General features: G+C 37.8%; 5 non-coding genes across 5 annotated transcripts; all 5 read right to left on the reverse strand.

Moving 5' to 3' along the window:
- Positions 1–244: 244 nt before the first annotated feature.
- On the reverse strand, positions 245–317 carry trnat-ugu (transfer RNA threonine (anticodon UGU)). The gene has a single exon. It is a non-coding gene; the product is annotated as a tRNA-Thr (tRNA).
- Positions 318–3,856: 3,539 nt separating this feature from the next.
- trnat-ugu (transfer RNA threonine (anticodon UGU)) lies at positions 3,857–3,929 on the reverse strand. The gene has a single exon. It is a non-coding gene; the product is annotated as a tRNA-Thr (tRNA).
- A 2,084-nt stretch (positions 3,930–6,013) lies between these two features.
- trnat-ugu (transfer RNA threonine (anticodon UGU)) lies at positions 6,014–6,086 on the reverse strand. Its single transcript has one exon. It is a non-coding gene; the product is annotated as a tRNA-Thr (tRNA).
- Positions 6,087–8,170: 2,084 nt separating this feature from the next.
- Positions 8,171–8,243, reverse strand: trnat-ugu (transfer RNA threonine (anticodon UGU)). The gene has a single exon. It is a non-coding gene; the product is annotated as a tRNA-Thr (tRNA).
- A 4,999-nt stretch (positions 8,244–13,242) lies between these two features.
- On the reverse strand, positions 13,243–13,315 carry trnat-ugu (transfer RNA threonine (anticodon UGU)). The gene has a single exon. It is a non-coding gene; the product is annotated as a tRNA-Thr (tRNA).
- Positions 13,316–14,033: the final 718 nt, after the last annotated feature.

The raw sequence follows: 14,033 nt of genomic DNA on the forward strand, positions 1-14,033 counted from the left end.
TTTTTTAATCATGATGGGCGGCCCAGGACAGAATCGGCAAACGTGGAATGGTATCGTCAGTTTGTTTGGCAATGTCTCTTACAGTAGTAATACAGGGAGAATTATTTTTGCAGGGCGATATTGTCAGTTTGTTGTCACATTTTGAACTTTCTGCTGTATAGAGCGAGAGAAATGGTAACTCCCACCCTGTGCAGCACTGTGTAAAGTTTCAGATGAATGTCACAGAGGGTAGAGTCAAAAATCTAGGCCCCAGTGAGAATCGAACTCACGACCCCTGGTTTACACGACCAGTGCTCTAACCACTGAGCTATGGAGCCATTCTTCAGAAATCTCCTTTAATAGTCTCCTCTCCTCCTTTACTTGTCTCCTTTCCTTCATGACCATCTATTTGTTATTTTTAGGGGTAGATCAGCTTTAATATTGCAGATAGAATGTGGGTTTTTTCAATGTAATGTCTGCATTATTTCCAATCCCTCATACATTTTTTTACAAACATTTTAGTTTATTAATTTCCCATAACCCTACCACCCCTCCCTAATTTGAGCAAATTAATGGACAACAATACTTAGGCTTCTACTTCTAGCTTATACGTACTATACACATATTACAGACACAGTATATTTTACATTAGTCATATATTTGTATTTATTTTATGTACCACCCTTCAGCTACCCTCAACCACTCCCACCAATCTCTGAAAACCATCCCATTTTATAATGGTACACTTATCATAGTTCAGTTGTATTCCAGAGAGGTTAGAGAAATTATCTAGATTGTCTATGGGATCAAAACGGTGGATTTAAAAGAAAGCATGAGTCCTCAGTGTACAATGACACCTTTGTTTTTAAGACTCAGATTTCTATCCCCTTGATATTATTGTTGGATCTGAATTTAATAGCTATCATTTTGATGGCCATAATAAATAGATATGTCGATAGTGGACAACCTTGTTTCACTCCTCTTGACAGTAATACCCTCTTCCGACAACATCCGGTGAAATTGGAAAGCGCCAAATTCAAATGAAAAAGTCATAATATTAAACATTCATGAACATACAAGTGTCTTATATCATTTAAAAGCTTAACTTCCTGTTAATCCAACTGCGTTGTCAGATTTCAAAAAGGCTTTATGGCAAAAGCATACCATGTGATTATCTGACGACAGCTCCCCACATCAAAAATGTTTTTTCAACCAGCACAGGCTTCACAAAATCACAAATAGTGATTAAATAAATCACTTACCTTTGAAGATCTTCCTCTGTTTGCAATCCCAAGGGTCCCAGCTACGCAATGAATGTTTGTTTTGTTCGATAAAGTCCTTCTTTATATGCAAAAAAGTCAGTTGAGTTGGCGCCATTGATTTCAGTAATCCACTCCTTCAACATGCATACAAAGCAATCCAAAAGCAACCGGTAAACTTCGTCCAAACAAGTCAAACAATTTTTCTATTCAATCCTCAGGTACCCTAATATGTAAATAAACTATAATATTTCAGACGGAAAGAACGGTGTTCAATAGGAAAGGAAAATAACGAAGAGCGCGCCCTCATTCACGTGCGCACAAAAGCCTAATTTTCCTGTTGAGCTCCCTTGGAAGAAACGAATATTACTTGTTTGTTTTTCAAGAAACAAGCCTGAAACCCTGTATAAAGACTGTTGACATCTAGTGGAATCCATAGGTACTACAATATGGGAATAATTTTTATAAGTAGGCCCATAGACTTGCATTGGAAAGGCCTGTTACCGCCCCCCCAAAATATATTTCTGGATGGATTTTCCTCGGATTTTTGCCTGCCATATCAATTCTGTTATACTCACAGACATTATGTTAACCTGTTATGGCTAGGGGGCAGTATTTTCACGGCTGGATAAAAAACGTACCCGATTTAATCTGATTATTAGTCCTGCCCAGAAACTGGAATATGCATATAATTATTAGCTTTGGAGAGAAAACACTCCAAAGTTTCTGAAACTGTTTGAATGGTGTCTGTGAGTATAACAGAACTCCTATGGCAGGCAAAAACCTGAGATGCTTCTGTTCAGGAAGTACCCTGTCTGAACATTTCTTGCCCTTCTTTATTATCTCTATCGTTTACAAAGGATCTCTGCTCTTACGTGACAATTCACACATCTCCAATGAGGTCTCATAGCCCGGGAAAAACAGGAATGACGTAATTCAAAGCCCTGGCTGAAGCACAGGAAGGCAAAAGCTAAGTGGTCACTCAATGGTCTAAGCCTTAGGCGCGTGACACGCCCCGCCCCCGGCTTTCGGTTTTTTCCTCAGTTTACAGACAGGCAGATTCCCGGTCGGAATATTATCGCTTCTCTACGAGATAAATTGCATAAATATTGGTTTTAAACAGCGGTTGACATGCTTCGAAGTATGGTAATGGAATATTTAGAAATTTTTTGTCATATTTTGCGTCATGCTCGTGGCCGAGATTTAGCGTTGGGATAGTGTCTAGAACGCACGAACAAAACGTCGCTGTTTGGATATAACGATGGATTATTTGGGACCAAACCTACATTTGTTATTGAAGTAGAAGTCCTGGCAGTGTATTCTGATGAAGAACAAGCAAGGTAAGAACATTTTTCTTATAGGAAATGTGATTTTGGTGAAGGCTAAACTTGCAGGGTGTCTAAATAGCTAGCCCTGTAACGCCGGGCTATGTACTTACATTATTGCAAAATGTGCTTCATCCGAAAAGCTATTTTAAAATCGGACATATCGAGTGCATAGAGGAGTTCTGTATCTATAATTCTTAAAATAATTGTTATGCTTTTTGTGAACGTTTATCGTGAGTAATTTAGTAAAATCACCGGAAGTGTTCGGTGGGAATGCTAGTTCTGAACGTCACATGCTAATGTAAAAAGCTGTTTTTTGATATAAATATGAACTTGATTGAACAGACATGCATGTATTGTATAACACAATGTCCTAGGTGTGTCATCTGATGAAGATCATCAAAGGTTAGTGCTGCATTTAGATATGGTTTGGGTTTATGTGACATGATATGCTAGCTTGAAAAATGGCTGTGGGATTATTTCTGGCTGGGTACTCTGCTGACATAATCTAATGTTTTGCTTTCGCTGTAAAGCCTTTTTGAAATCGGACAGTGGGGTTAGATAAAGGAGAGTCTTGTCTTTAAATAGCTGTAAAATAGTCATATGTTTGAAAAGTGTAAGTTTTCGGATTTAGAGGAGTTTGAATTTCGCGCCCCGCCCATCATTGGATATTGGAGCAATCGTTCCGCTAGCGGAACGTGTAGATGTAAGAGGTTATTAACAGTTTAGAAACTTCAAAGTGTTTTCTATCAAATTCTACCAATTATATGCATTTCCTAGCTTCTGGGCCTGAGTAACAGGCAGTTTGCTTTGGGCACGTCAGTCAGGCAGAAATTCAGGATACTGCCCCCTAGCCCTAAGAAGTTTTAATACTTTCTCAGAAGTAGCCATTATTTACCATACTGAACAAATTATATATGCAACACGCAACAACTGAAAAGATTTTACTGAGTTACAGTTAATATAAGAAAAAATTCAAGTTAATGTTGTTTTTCTTTCAACATGCATCACTGGTTTACATGACCTCTGCTACTCCTGTCTCTAGTTTCAGCCCTTTTTTAATCATGATGGGCGGCCCAGGACAGAATCGGCAAACGTGGAATGATATCGTCAGTTTGTTTGGCAATGTCTCTGACAGTAGTAATACAGGGATATTTTCACAGGGCGATATTGTCAGTTTGTTGTCACATTTTGAACTTTCTGCTGTATAGAGCGAGAGAAATGGTAACTCCCACCCTGTGCAGCACTGTGTAAAGTTTCAGATGAATGTCACAGAGGGTAGAGTCAAAATCTAGGCCCCAGTGAGAATCGAACTCACAACCCCTGGTTTACAAGACCAGTGCTCTAACCACTGAGCTATGGAGCCATTCTTCAGAAAACTTCTTTAATAGTCTCCTCTCCTCCTTTACTTTTCTCCTTTCCTTCATGACCATCTATTTGTTATTTTTAGGGGTAGATCAGCTTTAATATTGCAGATAGAATGTGTGTTTTTTCAATGTAATGTCTGCTTTATTTCCAATCCCTCATACATTTTTTACAAACATTTTATTTTATTATTTTCCCATAACCCTACCACCCCTCCCTAATTTGAGTAAATTAATGGACAACAATACTTAGGCTTCTACTTCTAGCTTATACGTACTATACACATATTACGGACACAGTATATTTTACATTAGTCATATATTTGTATTTATTTTACGTACCACCCTTCAGCTACCCTCAACCACTCCCACCAATCTCTGAAAACCATCCCATTTTATAATGGTACACTTATCATAGTTCAGTTGTATTCCAGAGAGGTTAGAGAAATTATCTAGATTGTCTATGGGATCAAAACGGTGGATTTAAAAGAAAGCATGAGTCCTCAGCGTACAATGACACCTTTGTTTTTAAGACTCTGATTTCTATCCCCTTGATATTATTGTTGGATCTGATTTTAATAGCTATCATTTTGATGGCCATAATAAATAGATATGTCGATAGTGGACAACCTTGTTTCACTCCTCTTGACAGTGATACCCTCTTCCGACAACATCCGGTGAAATTGGAAAGCGCCAAATTCAAATGAAAAAGTCATAATATTAAACATTCATGAACATACAAGTGTCTTATATCATTTAAAAGCTTAACTTCCTGTTAATCCAACTGCGTTGTCAGATTTCAAAAAGGCTTTATGGCAAAAGCATACCATGTGATTATCTGACGACAGCTCCCCACATCAAAAATGTTTTTTCAACCAGCACAGGCTTCACAAAATCACAAATAGTGATTAAATAAATCACTTACCTTTGAAGATCTTCCTCTGTTTGCAATCCCAAGGGTCCCAGCTACGCAATGAATGTTTGTTTTGTTCGATAAAGTCCTTCTTTATATGCAAAAAAAGTCAGTTGAGTTGGCGCCATTGATTTCAGTAATCCACTCCTTCAACATGCATACAAAGCAATCCAAAAGCAACCGGTAAACTTCGTCCAAACAAGTCAAACAACTTTTCTATTCAATCCTCAGGTACCCTAATATGTAAATAAACTATAATATTTCAGACGGAAAGAACGGTGTTCAATAGGAAAGGAAAATAACGAAGAGGGCGCCCTCATTCACGTGCGCACAAAAGCCTAATTTTCCTGTTGAGCTCCCTTGGAAGAAACGACTATTACTTGTTTGTTTTTCAAGAAACAAGCCTGAAACCCTGTATAAAGACTGTTGACATCTAGTGGAATCCATAGGTGCTACAATATGGGAATAATTTTTATATGTAGGCCCATAGACTTGCATTGGAAAGGCCTGTTACCGCCCCCCAAAAATATATTTCTGGATGGATTTTCCTCGGGTTTTTGAATGCCATATCAATTCTGTTATACTCACAGACATTATTTTAACAGTTTAGAAACTTCAAAGTGTTTTCTATCAAATTCTACCAATTATATGCATTTCCTAGCTTCTGGGCCTGAGTAACAGGCAGTTTGCTTTGGGCACGTCAGTCAGGCAGAAATTCAGGATACTGCCCCCTAGCCCTAAGAAGTTTTAATACTTTCTCAGAAGTAGCCATTATTTACCATACTGAACAAAATATATATGCAACACGCAACAACTGAAAAGATTTTACTGAGTTACAGTTAATATAAGGAAAATTCAAGTTAATGTTGTTATTCTTTCAACATGCATCACTGGTTTACATGACCTCTGCTACTCCTGTCTCTAGTTTCAGCCCTTTTTTAATCATGATGGGCGGCCCAGGACAGAATCGGCAAATGTGGAATGGTATCGTCAGTTTGTTTGGCAATGTCTCTGACAGTAGTAATACAGGGATATTTTCGCAGGGCGATATTGTCAGTTTGTTGTCACATTTTGAACTTTCTGCTGTATAGAGCGAGAGAAATGGTAACTCCCACCCTGTGCAGCACTGTGTAAAGTTTCAGATGAATGTCACAGAGGGTAGAGTCAAAATCAAGGCCCCAGTGAGAATCGAACTCACAACCCCTGGTTTACAAGACCAGTGCTCTAACCACTGAGCTATGGAGCCATTCTTCAGAAAACTCCTTTAATAGTCTCCTCTCCTCCTTTACTTTTCTCCTTTCCTTCATGACCATCTATTTGTTATTTTTAGGGGTAGATCAGCTTTAATATTGCAGATAGAATGTGTGTTTTTTCAATGTAATGTCTGCTTTATTTCCAATCCCTCATACATTTTTTACAAACATTTTAGTTTATTATTTTCCCATAACCCTACCACCCCTCCCTAATTTGAGTAAATTAATGGACAACAATACTTAGGCTTCTACTTCTAGCTTATACGTACTATACACATATTACGGACACAGTATATTTTACATTAGTCATATATTTGTATTTATTTTACGTACCACCCTTCAGCTACCCTCAACCACTCCCACCAATCTCTGAAAACCATCCCATTTTATAATGGTACACTTATCATAGTTCAGTTGTATTCCAGAGAGGTTAGAGAAATTATCTAGATTGTCTATGGGATCAAAACGGTGGATTTAAAAGAAAGCATGAGTCCTCAGCGTACAATGACACCTTTGTTTTTAAGACTCAGATTTCTATCCCCTTGATATTATTGTTGGATCTGATTTTAATAGCTATCATTTTGATGGCCATAATAAATAGATATGTCGATAGTGGACAACCTTGTTTCACTCCTTTTGACAGTAATACCCTCTTCCGACAACATCCGGTGAAATTGGAAAGCGCCAAATTCAAATGACAAAGTCATAATATTAAACATTCATGAACATACAAGTGTCTTATATCATTTAAAAGCTTAACTTCCTGTTAATCCAACTGCGTTGTCAGATTTCAAAAAGGCTTTATGGCAAAAGCATACCATGTGATTATCTGACGACAGCTCCCCACATCAAAAATGTTTTTTCAACCAGCACAGGCTTCACAAAATCACAAATAGTGATTAAATAAATCACTTACCTTTGAAGATCTTCCTCTGTTTGCAATCCCAAGGGTCCCAGCTACGCAATGAATGTTTGTTTTGTTCGATAAAGTCCTTCTTTATATGCAAAAAAGTCAGTTGAGTTGGCGCCATTGATTTCAGTAATCCACTCCTTCAACATGCATACAAAGCAATCCAAAAGCAACCGGTAAACTTCGTCCAAACAAGTCAAACAATTTGTCTATTCAATCCTCAGGTACCCTAATATGTAAATAAACTATAATATTTCAGACGGAATGAACGGTGTTCAATAGGAAAGGAAAATAACGAAGAGCGCGCCCTCATTCACGTGCGCACAAAAGCCTAATTTTCCTGTTGAGCTCCCTTGGAAGAAACGACTATTACTTGTTTGTTTTTCAAGAAACAAGCCTGAAACCCTGTATAAAGACTGTTGACATCTAGTGGAATCCATAGGTACTACAATATGGGAATAATTTTTATATGTAGGCCCATAGACTTGCATTGGAAAGGCCTGTTACCGCCCCCCAAAAATATATTTCTGGATGGATTTTCCTCTGGTTTTTGAATGCCATATCAATTCTGTTATACTCACAGACATTATTTTAACAGTTTAGAAACTTCAAAGTGTTTTCTATCAAATTCTACCAATTATATGCATTTCCTAGCTTCTGGGCCTGAGTAACAGGCAGTTTGCTTTGGGCACGTCAGTCAGGCAGAAATTCAGGATACTGCCCCCTAGCCCTAAGAAGTTTTAATACTTTCTCAGAAGTAGCCATTATTTACCATACTGAACAAAATATATATGCAACACGCAACAACTGAAAAGATTTTACTGAGTTACAGTTAATATAAGGAAAAATTCAAGTTAATGTTGTTATTCTTTCAACATGCATCACTGGTTTACATGACCTCTGCTACTCCTGTCTCTAGTTTCAGCCCTTTTTTAATCATGATGGGCGGCCCAGGACTGAATCGGCAAACGTGGAATGGTATCGTCAGTTTGTTTGGCAATGTCTCTTACAGTAGTAATACAGGGATATTTTTGCAGGGCGATATTGTCAGTTTGTTGTCACATTTTGAACTTTCTGCTGTATAGAGCGAGAGAAATGGTAACTCCCACCCTGTGCAGCACTGTGTAAAGTTTCAGATGAATGTCACAGAGGGTAGAGTCAAAATCAAGGCCCCAGTGAGAATCGAACTCACGACCCCTGGTTTACAAGACCAGTGCTCTAACCACTGAGCTATGGAGCCATTCTTCAGAAAACTCCTTTAATAGTCTCCTCTCCTCCTTTACTTTTCTCCTTTCCTTCATGACCATCTATTTGTTATTTTTAGGGGTAGATCAGCTTTAATATTGCAGATAGAATGTGGGTTTTTTCAATGTAATGTCTGCTTTATTTCCAATCCCTCATACATTTTTTACAAACATTTTAGTTTATTATTTTCCCATAACCCTACCACCCCTCCCTAATTTGAGTAAATTAATGGACAACAATACTTAGGCTTCTACTTCTAGCTTATACATACTATACACATATTACGGACACAGTATATTTTATATTAGTCATATATTTGTATTTATTTTACGTACCACCCTTCAACTACCCTCAACCACTCCCACCAATCTCTGAAAACCATCCCATTTTATAATGGTACACTTATCATAGTTCAGTTGTATTCCAGAGAGGTTAGAGAAATTATCTAGATTGTCTATGGGATCAAAACGGTGGATTTAAAAGAAAGCATGAGTCCTCAGCGTACAATGACACCTTTGTTTTTAAGACTCAGATTTCTATCCCCTTGATATTATTGTTGGATCTGATTTTAATAGCTATCATTTTGATGGCCATAATAAATAGATATGTCGATAGTGGACAACCTTGTTTCACTCCTCTTGACAGTAATACCCTCTTCCGACAACATCCGGTGAAATTGGAAAGCGCCAAATTCAAATGAAAAAGTCATAATATTAAACATTCATGAATATACAAGTGTCTTATATCATTTAAAAGCTTAACTTCCTGTTAATCCAACTGCGTTGTCAGATTTCAAAAAGGCTTTATGGCAAAAGCATACCATGTGATTATCTGACGACAGCTCCCCACATCAAAAATGTTTTTTCAACCAGCACAGGCTTCACAAAATCACAAATAGTGATTAAATAAATCACTTACCTTTGAAGATCTTCCTCTGTTTGCAATCCCAAGGGTCCCAGCTACGCAATGAATGTTTGTTTTGTTCGATAAAGTCCTTCTTTATATGCAAAAAGTCAGTTGAGTTGGCGCCATTGATTTCAGTAATCCACTCCTTCAACATGCATACAAAGCAATCCAAAAGCAACCGGTAAACTTCGTCCAAACAAGTCAAACAATTTTTCTATTCAATCCTCAGGTACCCTAATATGTAAATAAACTATAATATTTCAGACGGAAAGAACGGTGTTCAATAGGAAAGGAAAATAACGAAGAGCGCGCCCTCATTCACGTGCGCACAAAAGCCTAATTTTCCTGTTGAGCTCCCTTGGAAGAAACGACTATTACTTGTTTGTTTTTCAAGAAACAAGCCTGAAACCCTGTATAAAGACTGTTGACATCTAGTGGAATCCATAGGTACTACAATATGGGAATAATTTTTATATGTAGGCCCATAGACTTGCATTGGAAAGGCCTGTTACCGCCCCCCAAAAATATATTTCTGGATGGATATTCCTCGGGTTTTTGAATGCCATATCAATTCTGTTATACTCACAGACATTATTTTAACAGTTTAGAAACTTCAAAGTGTTTTCTATCAAATTCTACCAATTATATGCATTTCCTAGCTTCTGGGCCTGAGTAACAGGCAGTTTGCTTTGGGCACGTCAGTCAGGCAGAAATTCAGGATACTGCCCCCTAGCCCTAAGAAGTTTTAATACTTTCTCAGAAGTAGCCATTATTTACCATACTGAACAAAATATATATGCAACACGCAACAACTGAAAAGATTTTACTGAGTTACAGTTAATATAAGGAAAAATTCAAGTTAACCTGTTACATCTAGGGGGCAGTATTTTCACGGCTGGATAAAAAACGTACCCGATTTAACCTCTACGGGCCACGGGGGCAGTATTGAGAATTTTGAAAGAAATATGTGCCCAGTTTTAACTGCCTCCTACACCAACTCAGAAGCTAGGATATGCATATTATTAACACATTCGGATAGAAAACACTCTGAATTTTCTAAAACAGTTTGAATGGTGTCTGTAAGTATAACAAAACTCATATTGCAGGCAAAAACCTGTGAAAAATAGATAAAAAAAAAAGAGAATTTTGTGACTGTACTATTTAGTGTCATTGTTTTAAAGATACCACAGTGAGAAAGGATTCAGTTCGCAACTCCTACTGCTTCCACTAGATGTCAACGATCTTTAGAAAGTTGTTTGAAGCATCTGTGATTAATACACACCGAATTAGAAAGCTTACAAGTTGACACGTCATCACTTCATTTTTTGCGCCTGCGCATGAATCTGAGAAGAGTGCCTTTGTCATTATCGTTTATTCTAGACACTTGATAGGTTGTGTGAAAATATTACTGATGTTTACTGATGTTTCACGTTAAAAATGGAACAAAAGATTAGTGCTAAACAACGTTTGACATGTTTAAACAAACGTAAATAGATTATTTACTAGGTTTTCTTTAGTTTTTCGACGTGACTTTACACTGCCCACCTCATTTTGTGGGAGCCTACTGAACGCTAACTATTTGGACATAAATTATGAACTTTGTCAAAAGAAACCACATTTGTTCTGGACCTGGGATCTCTGGCAGCGCCTTCTGATGGAGATAATCAAAGGTAAGGGGATATTTAGAATGTTATTATCGATATTAGATGATGCTAATGCTAACGGTATAGCTTAGCTTAGCTTAGCATATAGCTTATTGTTGTTAGCATAGTACCCAGTTTATACAAAATGTGATTTCCCAGTAAAGTTATTTTGAGATCTGGCCCTTCGGTAGCAATTACGAGATGATAATATATTATTCTTTGAATGACAATATTATAATTTACCAATGTTTTCGAATAGTAATTCCGTGATTTGTAATGCTGGATTCACTGGGTGCATTCGAGCCGAAAAAAATTCTGAATTTCACCGCGACTGTAAATGCTGTTTTTGGATATAAATATGAACTTGATGGAACTAAAAATGCATGTATTGTATAACATAATGTCCTATGAGTGTCATCTGATGCAGATTGTCAAAGGTAAGTGCATAATTCTAGCTAGTTTTCTGTCTGTTGATGCCCTTCTTTGAATTGGCTAAACATTACACGCAGCTATTGTCAATGTACTCTCCTCACATAACCTAACTTTATGCATTCTCCGTAATGCCTCTGAAAATCGGACAGCGTGGTTAGATTTAGGAGATATATCTTTCAAATGGAGGAAAATAGTTGATTATTTGATTTTTTGAAATGATTACTCTTGCAGTTTTGAATTCCCCGCCATGGTCACATGACAATGAATCCCAATACCGGGATAAGATCGGGATAAGATCCTCAACAGGTTAATCTGATTATTAGTCCTGCCCAGAAACTGGAATATGCATATAATTATTAGCTTTGGAGAGAAAACACTCCAAAGTTTCTGAAACTGTTTGAATGGTGTCTGTGAGTATAACAGAACTCCTATGGCAGGCAAAAACCTGAGATGCTTCTGTTCAGGAAGTACCCTGTCTGAACATTTCTTGCCCTTCTTTATTATCTCTGTCGTTTACAAAGGATCTCTGCTCTTACGTGACACTTCTCACGTCAACAATGGAGTCTCACAGCCCGGGAAAAACAGGAATGATGTCATTCAAAGCCCTGGCTGAAGCACACGAGAGCAAAAGCTGAGTGGTCAGTCAATGGACTAAGCCTTAGGCGCGTGACACGCCCCGCCCCCGGCTTTTGGTTTTTTCCTCAGTTTACAGACAGGCAGATTCCCGGTCGGAATATTATCGCTTCTCTACGAGATAAATTGCATAAATATTGGTTTTAAACAGCGGTTGACATGCTTCGAAGTACGGTAATGGAATATTTCGAAATTTTTTGTCATATTTTGCGTCATGCTCGTGGCCGAGATTTAGCGTTGGGATAGTGTCTAGAACGCACGAACAAAACGTCGCTGTTTGGATATAACGATGGATTATTTGGGACCAAACCTACATTTGTTATTGAAGTAGAAGTCCTGGCAGTGTATTCTGATGAAGAACAAGCAAGGTAAGAACATTTTTCTTATAGGAAATGTGATTTTGGTGAAGGCTACACTGGGTGGGTGTCTAAATAGCTAGCCCTGTAACGCCGGGCTATGTACTTACATTATTGCAAAATGTGCTTCATCCGAAAAGCTATTTTAAAATCGGACATATCGAGTGCATAGAGGAGTTCTGTATCTATAATTCTTAAAATAATTGTTATGCTTTTTGTGAACGTTTATCGTGAGTAATTTAGTAAAATCACCGGAAGTGTTCGGTGGGAATGCTAGTTCTGAACGTCACATGCTAATGTAAAAAGCTGGTTTTTGATATAAATATGAACTTGATTGAACAGACATGCATGTATTGTATAACACAATGTCCTAGGTGTGTCATCTGATGAAGATCATCAAAGGTTAGTGCTGCATTTAGATATGGTTTGGGTTTATGTGACATGATATGCTAGCTTGAAAAATGGCTGTGTGATTATTCCTGGCTGGGTACTCTGCTGACATAATCTAATGTTTTGCTTTCGCTGTAAAGCCTTTTTGAAATCGGACAGTTTGGTTAGATAAAGGAGAGTCTTGTCTTTAAATAGCTGTAACATAGTCATATGTTTGAAAAGTGTAAGTTTTCGGATTTAGAGGAGTTTGAATTTCGCGCCCCGCCCATCATTGGATATTGGAGCAGACGTTCCGCTAGCGGAACGTGTAGATGTAAGAGGTTAATGTTGTTATTCTTTCAACATGCATCACTGGTTTACATGACCTCTGCTACTCCTGTCTCTAGTTTCAGCCCTTTTTTAATCATGATGGGCGGCCCAGGACAGAATCGGCAAACGTGGAATGGTATCGTCAGTTTGTTTGGCAATGTCTCTTACAGTAGTAATACAGGGATATTTTTGCAGGGCGATATTGTCAGTTTGTTGTCACATTTTGAACTTTCTGCTGTATAGAGCGAGAGAAATGGTAACTCCCACCCTGTGCAGCACTGTGTAAAGTCTCAGATGAATGTCACAGAGGGTAGAGTCAAAATCAAGGCCCCAGTGAGAATCGAACTCACGACCCCTGGTTTACAAGACCAGTGCTCTAACCACTGAGCTATGGAGCCATTCTTCAGAAAACTCCTTTAATAGTCTCCTCTCCTCCTTTACTTTTCTCCTTTCCTTCATGACCATCTATTTGTTATTTTTAGGGGTAGATCAGCTTTAATATTGCAGATAGAATGTGGGTTTTTTCAATGTAATGTCTGCTTTATTTCCAATCCCTCATACATTTTTTACAAACATTTTATTTTATTATTTTCCCATAACCCTACCACCCCTCCCTAAATTGAGTAAATTAATGGACAACAATACTTAGGCTTCTACTTCTAGCTTATACGTACTATACACATATTACGGACACAGTATATTTTACATTAGTCATATATTTGTATTTATTTTACGTACCACCCTTCAGCTACCCTCAACCACTCCCACCAATCTCTGAAAACCATCCCATTTTATAATGGTACACTTATCATAGTTCAGTTGTATTCCAGAGAGGTTAGAGAAATTATCTAGATTGTCTATGGGATCAAAACGGTGGATTTAAAAGAAAGCATGAGTCCTCAGCGTACAATGACACCTTTGTTTTTAAGACTCTGATTTCTATCCCCTTGATATTATTGTTGGATCTGATTTTAATAGCTATCATTTTGATGGCCATAATAAATAGATATGTCGATAGTGGACAACCTTGTTTCACTCCTCTTGACAGTAATACCCTCTTCCGACAACATCCGGTGAAATTGGAAAGCGCCAAATTCAAATGAAAAAGTCATAATA

This window comes from Salmo trutta, unplaced genomic scaffold (assembly GCF_901001165.1).
Source record: "Salmo trutta unplaced genomic scaffold, fSalTru1.1, whole genome shotgun sequence".
Taxonomy (NCBI): Eukaryota; Metazoa; Chordata; class Actinopteri; order Salmoniformes; family Salmonidae; genus Salmo; species Salmo trutta.